The sequence below is a fragment of the Podarcis erhardii genome (assembly GCF_964252035.2).
Source record: "Podarcis erhardii genome assembly, chromosome: 9".
Lineage (NCBI taxonomy): Eukaryota > Metazoa > Chordata > Lepidosauria > Squamata > Lacertidae > Podarcis > Podarcis erhardii.
Window position 1 is genome coordinate 48756301 of NC_138512.1, and position 15217 is coordinate 48771517.

A 15217-nucleotide genomic window follows, 5' to 3' on the forward strand; every position below is an offset into this window, starting at 1 on the left:
CAAAAGGATTTTTAAAAGTGAAATATTTACCATAAGCTAAATAAAATTGTCACAGTGCCTCAGCTGACGGCCACATAAAGCTGAGCATTAGCATTTCATAATGAGAGTGTTATCTGATTGATTGATTCATAGAGTGAAAGGTGGGAGAAATAAGATCAAACTGGTGGTATAAAGAAGAATACAGAGGAGCAAGAGAGAGAGAGATTGGGAATGGGAATGGGAAGTTGTAATAAAAAGGATGGAGGCACCCATTTTAGTTCTAATTACCCATATGATTAATGACACCGCATTAGTTATTATTCATTCATTTAGTTTCAAATTGTGCACCTTGCCTTAGTGCACCAGATTTCTTACAAACATGGATAGATGACAATATCTGGATGTCTAACCAGTCATTAAAACATCAGGAGGAGTGCAGCTCTACTTTGTTGATCTCCTTGCAGCTTTTGATACAATCAGTCATGATATACTCTTGGACTGGCTCTGTGGGATGCACATTGGAGGCACTGGTCTACAGTGGTTCCACTCCACCCTAGAGGATTGTGTCCAGAGAGCAGCCCTGGAAGACTATGCTTTGGCCTCCTGGTCCTTGTGCTATGGAGTATTAAAGGGTATAGTCCTGTCCTCAATTCTGTTTTTAACATCTGTATGATGTCACTGCTGTCAGCAGTCACGAAATTAATTTGGTGACAGCAGTCACGAAATTAAAAGACGCCTGCTCCTTGGGAGAAAGGTGATGGCAAACCTAGACAGCATCTTAAAAAGCAGAGACATCACCTTGCCAACAAAGGTCCATATAGTTAAAGCCATGGTTTTCCCAATAGTGATGTATGGAAGTGAGAGCTGGACCATAAAGAAGGCTGATCGCCGAAGAATTGATGCTTTTGAATTATGGTGCTGGAGGAGACTCTTGAGAGTCCCATGGACTGCAAGAAGATCAAATGCATCCATTCTTAAGGAAATTAGCCCTGAGTGCTCACTGGAAGGACAGATCCTGAAGCTGAGGCTCCAATACTTTGGCCACCTCATGAGAAGAGAAGACTCCCTGGAAAAGACCCTGATGTTGGGAAAGATGGAGGGCACAAGGAGAAGGGGACGACAGAGAACGAGATGGTTGGACAGTGTACTCGAAGCTACAAACATGAGTCTGACCAAACTGCGGGAGACAGTGGAAGACAGAAGTGCCTGGCGTGCTCTGGTCCATGGGGTCATGAAGAGTCGGACATGACTAAACAACAACAACATGATGTCACTGGATGCACTCGTCCAGAGCTTTAGGACAAAGTGTCATCAGTACACTGATGGCATGCTGCTCTACTTCTCCATAATATCTGAGCCAGGAGAGGATGTGCATGATCTTCATCCTTGTCTGGGCACAGTGGTGGAGTGGATGAGGACAAATAAGTTAAGCTTGGACTTCAAATCATGAAAAGCATTGTTTGAAGCACCATTTCCATTGAGTTCTCTTCCCAAAGTTAAGGATTTGGTTTAATTTTACTGCAGAAATTTATTTCTACCAATTAGCCATTCACTGAGTCTATCACATCTATCCACCGATCTTGACTTAATATGACTGACTTAATAGAGTTTGCATATTTATGCAATACTTGAATGCTTGGTCATTGGTCAAAAGAGGTAGCATTAAACAAAATAACATTTAATGGCAGCAGAGAGTGGAGTAATTGCCTAATTACTGGCCTAACTACTGGAAGCCAGGACAATTAATGAAATATGCATGTATAATGTATATGTATATGTATATCTTCCAAATCTTTGCTGTAGAAGTAGACATTTGCATATACATACATGAAAAAGCACCATGTGGAAACAAAATATAGCCAAATTGGTCAAAATTCCTTGGACATTCTTATAGACTAAATTATGTAACGAGACTTTTAAAGCTGTTCATTGAAAACCAATAAACCTCTAAATATAATGGCAATTCATTCTTACATTCTGTGACTTGAAGAAATTTATTCCCATAAACACTGATAGACTATTCATATCATTGTAAAGCTATGGATTTCAATTTGTCAACACCCCAGCTGTGGGTGATCATAAAAGAAATCTGTTCTTAGGTTCTCCCTATGCCTGCATTTAGCCTGGGAATACTGGGATGTAAATGGTTCTTTTCAAAGCTTCCACATAGTAGGGTGATATCTATGCTTCATCCCTGACCATAGAATCTGAATACAGTTTTAGTTAGGCTCTGTTTCCCATCATTTGCTATGAACAGTGAGAATCACAGAACAGCTGTGATGCAATAAACTCTAGTTATAGCCATATACAACTAGTGCAGTGGCTAATAGAGGTTTTATTTCCACCCTGTCAACATGCACTTTATGGAAACTATAGAACTGTGCACACGTTCCATTCACTGCTGTCTGAATGACTGCAGGGGGCCAAGATTGCACCAGCTGCCTCCATCCTTCTTCATTTGCATATTCAGCATAACTTTTGAAAGAGCTTTTATAAATACAAATTTTAGACAAGTTTTCCCTTGCTTTTCTACAGGATCCCCACATTTTGTTCATGTCTTAGCTCTTTCAGAAGTTATACTGAATGCATGTAGGTCTGGCCACTAAGTTCAAGTGTGTGCAGTCCCTCTCACCATGATATGTTCAGCCAATACTGAATGCAAAGTGTGTACAGTCCTTGCACGTGTTCAGTTTTATGGCACCATATCCCCTGATATATGTCACTGTGTTGGCAAAACTTAACAAGGCTGATGTTCAGATACAGTTCAGATTTATAGCAGTTCCCATATATGCCTCCCAAGAGTGCAGAAAAAGAAATTTATAAAGTAACAGCAGATAAGGAAGCAGAAGAAAACCCCAGGCCAGCAATGCTCCTGAAGCATCAAGAGCCTGGGATAACTATTGGGGTGGCCCCACCTCTTCCTTTCCTGGTGCTGCTTGAGAACTGTGTGCTTCAAGGGAAGGCTTAAGTAGAGTGGTCAGGCCAGGGAGTGCAAAATCAGAAGCTCCTGAAGGGATCATCATCACTCAGAGACAAATTTGTTGTTCTACGTTTTAGACCATTTGTTTTAGTGTTTAAAACCACATTGTGTGCCTTGACAAAAATTTTATTTATTGTGAGATGGTATGCCCTTGTGGCTTTTTAGCTCACATCTGTGTCAGTCTTCATGTTGAAGGACAACATGATTTTGATGAAAGACACGTGGTGAGGGCTTTCAGACTATTTGCTTCAATACAAAATTTCAAACTGACTCAGAAGAATGCTACTGCTGGTTTATTATGAAAACCCTGAAGTAGTCCTGCAATCAAGTGTTAGAATCCAAGGTGTGGAGATTTTTCAGGATCTGACCAGTACATTCCTATGCATGTTTAGTCAGAAGTAGGTACCACGGTGTTTAATAGAACTTGCTACTTTGTAAGCATGAAAACATCTACCCGCCGCCTTAAAATATACCGTATTTTTCGCTCTATAGGACTTACCCGACCATAGGATGCACTTTGTTTTAAAAGGGGAGAACAAGGAAAAAAAAAATATCCCCCTCTCTGCGCAGTGCCCCTTCAGCGAAGCGGCAGGAGAAACTCATATATTATAATTGTTTTTTAAATGATGGCTTAGATACCATCTTGTCAATTAAGCAATGTATAAATTATTTTTGAATTATAATCTAAAAGCAAGTAAATCATTTTTTAAACACACACACACACACACACACACACCACAAATCAAACAATAAGCAATGTGGTAAGGGAGACAGAGGAGGAGGAGGAGCAGATCCTGTTGTCATTGTCAACAGCAAAATAGAAGGAAATTTGTGAGTTATTTTAAAAGTCAACATGAGGGAGCCTGATGGCAGGAAAAGGAAGGGTATTCCAGAGGTTTGGCGCCATGACTTAAATGCCCTGTTGCTAGCTGCATCAATTTAAAAATTTGTGGTCACCATCAAGAGCACTGTGTGAATTCTTGACAGCAGCTCTATCAAGAGCATTATAAGCGTTTGCAAATGACTGTGCAAACAAATCTGTCTCAAACAGCATCTCTAGAATTTTCCCAAAAGAAGTGTTCAACTTGCTGTCACCTTGTTATGGAATTTGAAATGTTCTGCAATTATACTTGGCTTTGGTGGATACTGTTTGGCCTAGATATTGGAAGGGTTGTAGCTCAGTGGCAGAACTCCACATAAGGCTGGGAATGTCCTTATCTGAATCCCTGGAGAACCACATTGCCAGTCAGTGATGCTGAGCTAGACAGACCAATGATCTGACTTGCTCTAAGGTAGCTTCCTACATTATTATGCATGCATTGCCAAAAAAGAGGGAAAACGACGCCAAAAAAGAGGACAAAATGGAACAAAGACACAGAACTAACTGAAATGGAAGTAGCCACAAGAGCAGACTGAGTGTGGAGACTTTCACTCCAAGATTGACAATTTTAACCCTATTATTTCCCATTACTACATGCAGCTTCACGGATTGCTCACAGGAGGCGGTATTCTGTCTCACTTTGGGTAGACTCTTTTGTTAAATGAAAGCCTTGATCGTATCTACTCTGAGAGTTCTATAAAAAGAGAAAGGAAGAAAAGACAATAAAATTAATAGTTTCCTAATGAGGCTTCAAAATGACGAAAAGCACACAAGAGTATTTTAGAGACTTTGTTCAGTAATAACATATGTACCTAAGTCTAATTGTACTCAATTAAAGTGAATGAGAAAAGATCGTTGGTCTTATTTTAATGCATTAGCCTTAATATCCAGTGTTAAGTGGTCAAGGGCGGGAGGGAATTGCTACAATGTGGGAAACCATTCCAAATCATAATTTCAGATTATTGGAAAAATTATTTCATACCAAATCATCTGATTAGTAGTGTAGTACAATACGACTTCTCTTTTATCATGTGCTGTAGTGCAGTAAACATCTTTCTTCAAGTACTGGTTAGGTTTTCAGATACGCAGAAACACTTGGCATGGGCCCTTACACAACATTCTTTCGTTGCTTTAGAAATAAAATATGAAAGAAGATTACACAGGCCAACACCGAGCCCAGTCAATTAAATTCCTGCTGGAACAGCTACGATTGGGTCTTTAATTATATAATTGCCTTGCCACGACAATAATCACAAATGGTGCAAAATTGCAGGAGTTGCAGGAGGGTTTGCCAGGGTTTGTGTTTCCTTTTGGGACAATGAAGCACAACAGAGACTGTGGTGTCTTTATGATACATGACTATATGCAGCCTGAACTTTGATGAAGGGGTTGCAGAGCATTTACATCTCAAGCCACCTGGGCCTCCTCCAGTAGTACAGCACTGGGTTCGAAAAACAGCAAAAAGCCATCCTCTGTGTTTCTGTGTTATCGCTCCTCCCCACCAGCCAACATTGTGTTCTGCCCCCACCCTTCTCTGTTTCCCAAGCCACTTGCAAGAACAGACGCCTTTTTCCCGGTCACTTACATCATCTCTGGTCTCTGCCCACCATTGTACAGCTGGAGGAAGGGCAGTGTTTGTTCTCTCTTGATGGTTTCCTTGATGGACCATCACAGGTCTTTGTGCATTAATGGCTTGCAATCAGCTAGCCCTGCCTGGCTAGCCTAGCTTGTTAAAATAAGCTAAGCCCAGGAATTTTCGTGGTTGGCACAGTTTAAGCAAAGCTTGATTAATTCTAACTTTTACTAATTCTAAAAACTGTGGGCAACTTGGACCCACAAACCCACACAAGATCTCTGGCAATATAAATTTACACAATGACACAAGCCACGGTGTGGCAATGGCATCAGGAAGCATGCGGTGGATCCCATCACTGACATAGTATCTTCCATTAATGCTACACTGTCCAACATTTAGCAACTCACATATGTTTGAATAAGGTTGTAGCCTTGAAGAAGCTGTTGCTAGAACATTTGTGCATGTACATTTCCAGCATTGCATCACTCATGCTAATAGTATACCCATGTCAATTGTGTGTGTGTGTGCGCGCGCGCGCGTGCACACACACAGTGTACATGGGTTATTGGTTTTATGAATTATGAATTAAGAGAGAGAAAGAACATATCAGTTTCCTATAGTAGCATATCTGGGCTTCCTTTGATATCTGGGCTTCCAAGAATCAATAATGAAATAAACAAATGCACCCAATGTCTTCAAACATATGCCTGATATATTATTAGATCTAAAACATTATTAGATTTGAAGGAAAAGAGTCATTGGACCATTTCCCTTTTAAATAAATAATATTGAGAGGAACAGTTATAGGACTGGTACTCAGTCCAATTTACTAATAATTTATTACTCACACATTTCTTTCGGTTAAATGTAATGATATTGCCTCTTTCATCTGATGACATTGCAAAGCTTCTTAATAAGATTTTTTTTCTCTGTGTTCTTTTATCCTATGCCCAAATAACTCATTTACCTCTTGCGAGCAATACTTCTATGCCTGACAACAATTTATTGTCATCTGCACAATGCCCTTAAAAGGCCATATATTAAATAACTGCTGACACTTCCATGGTTGCTAAGTGAGTACATTTAGTTATACAGCATAGCTACAAGAATTGAATAATTTTTAATAAACCAAATTCAGCCGTTTAGTACGACACCCCAATCCTAAACATGGCAGCATAAGAATGAATCACACTGACTTCAGCTGCGAGAGTGATGATCTTCCCAAAGAATCCATCTCCTTAAAAGCTTTGAAGCAGGGCAACACTCAGCCAGACACACACACACACACACACACACACAGAGAGAGAGAGAGAGAGAGAGAGAGAGAGAGAGAAATTGGAATTTCTTTCTTCTGTCAGAGTTCTTAAAGGGACACATCTCTCCTTAAAGGAACACGTCATGAGATCATGATGCACATTTTGAGAAGCCCAAGACCAGAACACACCAAAAAAACCATCTTGTTCAGTGGGGAACACTCCACACTGAATTGACCTCCACGCCTGCTTTATTCCCAAGAGCTGATATTATGTGGCAAACTAATTCTGAACCTACATGTTTCATTTAGCTATCATGGCTGTAGCCATTTAAAAATTGTTCCTGCATGAATACGTATAGTCTCCTTCAAATCCATATGACCTGCAGTGATGGTTTCTACATCTTGCGGCACAACTATGTGTGGTGGGATGAAGTACTGTCTCTGGCGTTCCTGAATGTATTGCAAAATTAATTTGATTACATGTATCCAAGTATTAGATCTGTGAAGAAGGGAAGGGACACTGGCAACCTCCAATCTCATTTCTCCAAACTATGCATCATTTTATAAATTTCTATTGTTTGTCTTTTAAGGGATCCAGTCCCTTGATAACTTAGTTTCTCTGTTCTGTAGTTTTTCTGGTTCTGCAATGTCCTTTTCAAGATTGGCAACTGACACTGGTTGGATCCAACCTTAGCCACACTTAGACCCACTGAAATCAGTAGGTTAGTCATGACTAACAAGTCCCATTAATTTTAATTAGTCTACTCTAAGCTCAGCTAAGTCTGGATTCCCCCCCCCCCAATATTGGAAATGCATCTGGAACACACACACACACAGTGTTCAGTCCCTTTCATGGTTCCTCACATGGAATTTTCTTTTATTATTGCCACTATACAGTAAGCCTGCAACTTATGTGCATTTAAGTTGTGTGCATTTAGTTTTACGCATATGGCAAAAGAGGGTGGGCAGAAAGGGGGCAGGGTTCCAAGAAAATGACTTGGGTGGCAATCCCACCCACCACTGAACTGTGTTTTCACTACACATTACTTCTAATGCAAGAATATTCCATTGATTTCTATCTTCTGTTTCCTGTTTAACCAGCTACCAAACCATAGTCTCATGGCTACTAAATTTACTCAGTGGCCTTTGGTGAGAGTCACTTGCAAAATATCTTTCGACATTTCCGAGTATTTATCTACCATCATCTATAGCTAAGCATGCTTAACACTGTCCAATAATTCCAAATCTTTAATAAGGCAGGGGTTACTAAATGGAATGGTGTAAAATGAGTAGATATGGTCTACATTCCAACAAAGTGCAACGTCCATTGATTTCACTGGGCTTATAGATGCTTCATTCTGTGTTAAATATTGGCCAAGGTGTCACCATAGTGAGTTCACATGAAGAAAACATAAAGTAACGTGTGTGTTTACCTATGTATGGATGTATTCAATCACTCGTTCAGAAGGATACAGTGATTAATGATGTCGAAAGCTTCATAGAGATCCAGGAAATTCACTCCCTATGTCTCTCTCCCAGCGCAGGTCATAAATATGTGTGTGTATACATATGTATACACTTGGGTTATACTTGGAGTAGACCTGTAACTTGAGTCCATTGATTTCGACAGGTCTGCTCTGAGTATGAATAACACTGGATAATGCCTGCACACAGAAATACACACAGGCATGCACACACACACACACACACACACACAATAATTGATTTCATTCCAATTAGAGATCCATAGTGGTTGCATTTCTAGTTAAATGCTTTAGGGTTTTCCAGAAGGGCTTGTACTAATCTTCTACAGGCATAAATCTCATTACGGTGTCTGATTTACTAGTATTGGACATCATTTTAAAACCAATAAATTAGTCTTTAATTTGGCTTTAGAACATGACTGCTTTTAGTGGCTTGGTTACAAAACAATAGGCCATCTGGCTCATTAAATCATCAACAACACTTATCCTTCCCTTCTTCTTCTTGGCAAAGTCTATTCTCAGGAATGTTGAGTTTTAAGATTCAGGCTTAATTCTGAGTCCTCTTTAAGATACACAATTCCTCCTGAATTGCAGATGTTAATTAACTCAATCAATGAATTGCTGTCATTGAGTTCCCTCGTCTCTCTTAGCATGTACTTTTTTTCTTTTAAAAAAATAATTATTTTGTTTAATAGAGAGGTATACGAGTTCACCTTTATAAGTATTCAAAACTAGCTTGAGATCCTGGTCAACTGTTTGCCTGACCCCAGAAACCCGGCCCCCATCATGCATTTCGTAAGGAGGTCTGAAGAGTGTTTCTATGCATATTTATTGATATAAGCATATATACTGCCCTCATAAAATACCAGCATGGTATGCAACAATATAAAAAACCTACAGACCATTAAAGGCAGTATACATTTGGCTGAATGTGCTTAGAAGGCTCTCCCCGTGGTCAAGGATTCCCAATAATGGGGAGGCTTCTCTGAATGTTCAACCAATGCACTTAGAAGTCCTGAATTCATGAAAATGTGAAGAGATAGATGCCCATATGTGCTGAAACACTGAAGGCAGAGCACTCATGTCCACCACTCCCCACTTTAAGCCCTTGTATGTTCAGGTGAATGCCTGAATAAAGTTATAGTTTAATCTAATAACAGATAACATATCAAGCAACATATGACAATGAAGTAAACAATACAGACCTACCATGCCATCTTCTACTTCAGATTAGATTGGTTCACCTTTGCATATGAACAGAACAAAATTCCTTCCCCCATCTCTACTGTCAAGGATTATACAAAACAACACTTTTAAGATCAGGCAGCAGTGATACTTTGAGACAAGGTATTTGGACAGAAGACCAGGGCTCCAAATACAGCATGGTTGGCTTACCATGTACCACACTAAGTGAAGTAATACACATTGCCATTTAAAAAGGGGTTTCCCATTAAGTCCAGAGTCTATAACCATACAACCACTCCACTGTTATGCAGTGTCGAATTTAAATTTTAGTTTTCAAGCTTTGATCTCTGATCAATTCCTCATTTTCCACCATTCAGATTTAAGATACTTTTAAAAGCAACAACAACAAAAAGCTTAATTTGAGGATAACTGTTATTAAAAGCACAGTTTTAATAGCTTTATTTCCTCTTTTCATTTTTCTTTTTTTACTTGTTTGCTTACTCTCTCAGAGGTAGATAGGATATGGTATATTAGGAACATAAATAAATTACAGAAGCTCCAGTGTAGTTTTGCAACACTGATATCTCCCCACTGGATTGCTGGCATTATAAGGAGGTGTATATCAACTTCAAGGTCAACACTATGCTAGGCATATTTGGCTTTTATTCCGCCATTATTATCTGGCAATAACTTTTCAGCTGATTTTCACAGTAGCAATTTTGTTGTCAACCTTCATTTTCAGAACAGTTTTTGTTTTCCCTTTTTTTGTAAGCCATATTATTGGATTGCCATTCGTGATATTTCCCTGTTTTATGTTTCTGAAGCTCAAGTTAGGCTTCTTTTCGCGAATGTTTTCCCTTAGGAAAGAGTACATGCATGCACCTCGTTGCCAGAAAGATTAGTGCTGTAAAGTAGCAAGCATGTGGTAATCTTGGATAAAGAACCTGGAAGACCCAGGTTCAAATTCCCACTCAGCCATGAAGCTCACTGGATGACCTTGAGTTAGTCACTGTCTCTCAGCCCAACCTACCTGACAGGATTGGTGTGAGCATAAAATGGAGAGCCACGTGTGCTGCCTTGAGTTGTTTGGAGGAAAGTGGGGTATCGTAACCCTGGAAATTGAAGTTTGGGCAACGAAAACGTATGGAGTGGTTTTTATCATATCTGATAGCAATGTCCTTGCTTTCTGGATTAAAGACATACATAGGCAATCCCTATGGATGATGTGAAAACATTACTTGCATGAACAGAGGAACATACAGGAACTAAATCTACCCCCTCCTCCTTAAAAAAAGTGATTGACACTGGCAGCGCAGATAGCACCAATTATCTGTTCAGCACAATGTTCAGCAGAGATTTTTTGCATGCAGCAACGGTAGTACGCAGCCTTCCATTTAACACAAAGAACTCTGGATTCATGCGGGTGTATTTGCATGTGAAATAAATATACAGAAATGAAATGATTCTTATTTTAAAATCCTTCTTATTAACTCCTCTTTTAATAAAACAAAGGCCATGGGGAATTATTTCAGGGATCAGTTTGGAATCCAAGCCAGATGAGAGCCTTGAAAGAAAATGCAAAATTGCATCGAGTGAGTAGGGAATTTAAGACCTTCTCAATTTCTTCCCAGTTTAAAAACAAACAAGCACCCGTATGTTATTCATTACTCTTTTCCAATAAAGAATCACCCTCTACCCCACTCTATCTTCAGTGATCCCTTTTCAGTAAATAGCTGTCTCTGCTTTTAATAATGATGCCTTCTGTCAACTATAATGAAGAGCCAGTCTCTAATGTGCCCATTCAAGGTTAGAATCTGAGAATGTTCATTAAAAAATTTGCTGGTGTACCAAGATGATTCATGCTACAATGCCTTTACTAATTAAATTAATAGTTACACTTACTTACTAAAGAGATTAACTTCTGCACCACCTTCACTCGATGGGTTAGTTGCTACGCAGCCCACACAACGCTGTTCTTCCTGTCTCTGAGGACAAAGGCTTTGATACATCTTTCACTATGAAAACGAATGCTACCCTGCTCTACTGGAAATATTCACCTCTGCATTTATACCCCAGTTGCCTGACTTTAAATTTTAATCCCTTGGTCTATTGTAGTGTTGAGTGTTTTGTGAGAGCTAACTTGCAGGGTTCTGGAGAGGAGCTCACTGGAGTGGTGGACCTTGGAGTCTCAAATTTCAGTTTCAAAATTCGATGCCCCCCTGCCTCTCACACTCAAGTCTAAATAATAGCTGAGGCATCGCCTGTGGCACCCAGCAGGCTCCACAGCCAGTGCGACCGAACCGGTCGTACGTCTCTAAATCCGCATCTGCTCGCAGCCACTTGGCAGCTTCTCCCTGGTTCTTTTTACTGCCACATTGAGCTAAGTCAAGATTTGGCACAATGGTGACAGCTCATGGTTAGTGAGAAGAGAGTTTACAGGTCCCAGTTCAGATGATATGCTACTTTAAACCTTGGTTTAGCTTGGCATGGCAGTACAAAGGACCAGAGAGGAGGAAAGCCAGTGTGAGCTCCTTTCTGGGAGCCCACATGTTTGCTGTAGCTTGGATTATCACACTCACTAATTCTGTGATCTAATATTAAAAAGCACAGGAAAGCCCTATGAACTATTCCGCTCACTTCAGAGAGTCTGACTTGACTCCATGTTAGGATTGAGGGAGAAATTTGATTGAGTACTTACTTAAATGCAAATCTAGATAATTTTCAGTTTCTAAAACAATATGCAGACCAAAGAAACAGACGTCTTCTCCACATTTTGCACTGCAGTTCTCCAGCCTAAAAAAATGCAGATATTAGTGCAGATAATAGGCAAAAATGCATTATATTTCAGAAAATTCCTTTGAAAAATTGTGCATGTTAGGAAAAACTCACTGATGAATTATCATGGGGACTTGGTGGGAGATGCAAACTAATGTGGAAATCATGGAATATTTACAATGCAGTCAAACCAACAATTCATGTTTGCTAGATAGGCACTTAAATGGGAGCTGCAGCTCACCATGTTTTTCTGTAAGTTTACTAGAGAGAATCCTGTGAAGAATACCCCCACTGTGCCCTGACAGAGGGAGAGCATAACCATATATAGCCTTACCTGTCTAGGCAGATCATCTTTCTTCTCTTCCTCTTCACCTTCATCTTCAAGGCAGAAATGTGAGAACAACTGTTAAGTCCATCTTAAACTAGACTAAAGTAAATCTATGTAACTGAATTACCATTTTAATTCTCTGATATTCCTGATTCATAGCTACAGTTTGTTTTCCCATCACTTTCCTAATCATAAAATGTCTGATTTTGAGGAAAGTACCGGTAGGTTTGTTATGCAAATACCCGCTTCCTGTCTGAAAAGAGAATACTGGGTCATGTGGCCAACTGCAGCATAGGATCAGCTAAGGAATCTATATTTAGGATTAGACTGTGTATTTATTTAATGACACATTTGCTACTAACGTATTTCTGGCTGATATACTCAGATGTGTGCTGGTAGTCTCACTTTGTTTAAAAGACACACACACACACACACACACACACACACACACACACACACTTCTTTTCCTGACTTGTGAGCTCCCGCTGACATCTCTTTGGGAAAACACATAATACTGAAGAGTTTACCTAAGAATATATTACATATTCTGGAAAGTCAGTTGCTAACAATGCATGATTTGCCTGCAGGAATTTGAGGTGATTATAATAGATAATATGGGGCACATTTTGAATACACCAATCCTGGAAATTTTTTTTTTGGGGGGGGTGTTTTATTTAGATGCTGATGTTCACTCTTATTGCTTTGAGGGTAGTGCTACAAAATAAATTGCTTAGTTGCAGGGCCGTAGCTAGGGGCACAGTCAAGGGGGGTGCAAAATTGACTAAATAATATATCCATAAATATGTCTTTAAATACAAATATTGATTATTACCACATATGAAAAGGTTTTAAATAGAGGGTGACTTGAATGGGGGTGGGAGTGGTGGAGAGGCGGAAAGAACTAATTTGTCCATGGCTAGGGGGCGCAATCTGGATGGTTCTGCCAGGGGCGCAAGATCACCTAGCTACGGCTCTGCTTAGTTGTTACATGTACAAAGAAAGAAACGTAAGATGTGGAAATGTGAAGATTCTAAATAAGCATATACAAACCTTGCGTGGGGAAATCATTTTCTAACATTTTAAAACAAAAAACCCTGAAAATGATTAATTTCTCCATACACTTGGATAGTGGGGTCTTCCATTTCATCAGTTACTTCTAATTTTGCCATCGTTTCAGCTCTCATTCCTGTCAGCTCTTTGTCATCTACAGCCTCTAGGTCATTTCTGATCCCATTTTCCATTTCATCCATCTCTGGTTTAATTTCATTCCACATTTCATTCATCTCTGATACGAAAGATTTTATTTGTTCAGTAAATATCTGCTGACGAATGCCAACAGTAAGCAGTGTGTCAGAAGTTGCCTTTCTTTCCTCCATACTGGTACTTGCCATATTGAATTTTAAGGCTACTTAAAATGTAAAAAAACAGACACTTTTGCCCTATTTTCCTGTTTTCTTTTTTGATATTGCTAAAAGTTTAATCTCTTTACCTTAAGACCATTGCCACCTTAAGACCATCAGAGCTAGATATTTTGTTATGACAATAGCACCAACAGATTTAGTTCAACCCCTCCCCACCCGAAGGAATTTTCAATTGGCAATGTTTCTTTTGGTTTCTAGAGAGCACGTTTGTAAAAAATGAGATAAAAATCAATCCACTGATTCTTAACATATATAACTTCCTTCCTTGTCCATTTAAATCCTTCTTATCTCGAATCATAAATCAAACCTTTTGTTCTGAATTGAGCACTTTAAACATCAACTTTCCTTTTCTTCTTCTTAAACCTGGAAGGCAGCTGACTGTCAGGGACTAGCTGGACGAAGATGAGTGGTGGGAGGCACCAGCTGGGGAAGATCTGTGGAAATGCTCAGAGCCAGAGGATTGGTGATGGGACACTGAACAGAGGCCAGAAGTGCACAGATATAGTTTGAGACTGTTTGAGAAACATCCAGGAGAAGGAGTCGTAGAAAGGGTGGGAGGCAAGGACCTTCAATTCTGGCAACTGCTTCATAGGGACAAGACCCACTGGGAAGGCTTGCTAAGTTGTATGCCGTTTCCTTGAAGAGTTGACTTCACTGACAATGGAACCCTGAGTCTTTTGTGCTGACCTGCATCTGACTCCAGCCCTCACACTGACTCACTGAATGTGGATTTTCACTGACAGATGCAGAAACTTGTATGGATTGTAAATTGTTCTTTTCTAAATGTACAGTGGTGCCTCGCAAGACGAAATTAATTCGTTCCGCAAGTCTCTTCGTCTTGCGAGTTTTTCGTCTTGCGATGCACGGTTTTCCATAGGAATGCATTGAAAATCAATTAATGCGTTCCTATGGAAACCGCCTTCCCCCGACCTCTTCTGGCGGGCGGCATTTTAAAATCGCCCGGGACAGCGGAGGACTTCTCCGCTGTCCGGGCGATTTAAAAGCCCCTGGGAAGGCAAGCAGGGGGGACAAAGACTTTTGCCCCCCCCCCTGCCTTCAGAAGAGGTCCAGGACAGGCTTCGCGGACCTCTCCGCAAGCAGCGGGAGCGCTCCTTGCGGAGAGTTGCCAGCGCGCCCAGGCTTCGCGGCCCCGCCGCCCGGCTTCGGGACATCGTTCCGATGCCAGGCGGCAGGGGGAGGCTTTCTCGCCCCGCCGCCCGGCATGGGGACGATGCCCCGAAGCCGAGCGGCGGGGGGAGGCTTTCCCGCCCCGAAGCCGGGCGGCGGGGGGAGGCGTTCCCGCCCGCCGCTCGGCTTCGGGACATCGTTCCGATGCCGGGCGGCGGGGGGAGAC